We start from the raw sequence: 1,363 nt of genomic DNA on the forward strand, positions 1-1,363 counted from the left end.
TTACCTCTACCCTCAACTGGTCATACGCTTTTAGACTGTCCACTGTCCTTTGTTGTCTCTGACCCCCTTTTCTTTTTTCTTTTCTCTTCTTCTCTTCTTTTCCTCTCTTTCCTTTCCATTTTCTTTCTTTTCTTTCCCACTTTTAATGTGTTTCTTTGTTTGATTTGTCTGTGTGTCTGTGTGCTTCTGTTCCCTCTGTGTTTGTCTGTCTGTTTTCCTTATTAGGACTACACCAAGAAATAAGCCAAAGTGTGCATGATGGTGAGTCCCAAATATTGCTGAGTAGGGAAATAAAATACTCACAGGCACAACAAGAGAAACTGAGAGACACCATTAAGAGAATATCTCCTGAAATGGCAGGCCCCCGGAAAGTCAATAAGCCTCCTTTAACAGAGAAATATTAATAGGTGCACAGCACACAACGAGCTTTCTAAAGGTCATAAGAGACAGAAAACTAGCAAAAATGACAAAACGAAGAAACTCTCCCCTGAAGAACCTCCAGGAGGAAGTCACAGCCACAGAACTGCTCAAGGCAGATCTAGACAACATACCAGATCAAGAATTTTAAAAACTTGTCATAAAATTAATCGCTGGAGTTGAGAAAAACATCAAAGAATCAACTGAGACAATTACTAGGCGCCTTGAAAATAGGTGTGATGAATTTTAAAAGGCTATAGATGAGGTGAATAACAAACTGGAGTCAGCCACCTCGAGGACTGATGAGGCAGAGAGAAGAATAGGTGAATTAGAAGATATAGTTATAGCAAAAGAGGAAGCTGAAAAAAAGAGAGAGAAATTAATCCAGGAGCAGGAAAGCAGAATTCAAGATCTGAGTGATACAATCAAATAGAACAACATCCATCTCATAGGAATTCCTGAAGAGGAAGACAGAGAGAATGGGCCTGAAGGGATACTTGACCAAATTATAACTGGGAATTTCCCAAATCTGGGGAAGTAAATAGACATTCAAATTCAAGAGGCACAAAGAACCCCCTTAAGACGTAATTTGAATCAGCCTTCAGCACGAAATATCATAGTGAAACTGGCAAAATAGAAAGATAAAGAGAGAATTCTGAAAGCAGCTAGGGAGAAAAGGGCCCTCACATACAAAGAGAAACCTATCAGGTCTGTAACCACAGACCTATCTAATGAAACTTGTCAGGCCAGGAAGGAATGGCAGGAAATCTTCAATGTGATGTGCAGAAAAAACATGCAGCCAAAAATCCTTTATCCAGCAAGCCTGTCATTCAAAATAGAAGGCAAGATAAAGGTTTTCCCAAATAAACAAAAATTGAGAGAATTCATGACCACCAAACCAGCCCTACAGGAAATCATAAGAGGGACTCTATGAGGGAAAAATTGC

Source organism: Suricata suricatta, chromosome 4, assembly GCF_006229205.1.
Source record: "Suricata suricatta isolate VVHF042 chromosome 4, meerkat_22Aug2017_6uvM2_HiC, whole genome shotgun sequence".
In the NCBI taxonomy this organism is placed as follows: domain Eukaryota; kingdom Metazoa; phylum Chordata; class Mammalia; order Carnivora; family Herpestidae; genus Suricata; species Suricata suricatta.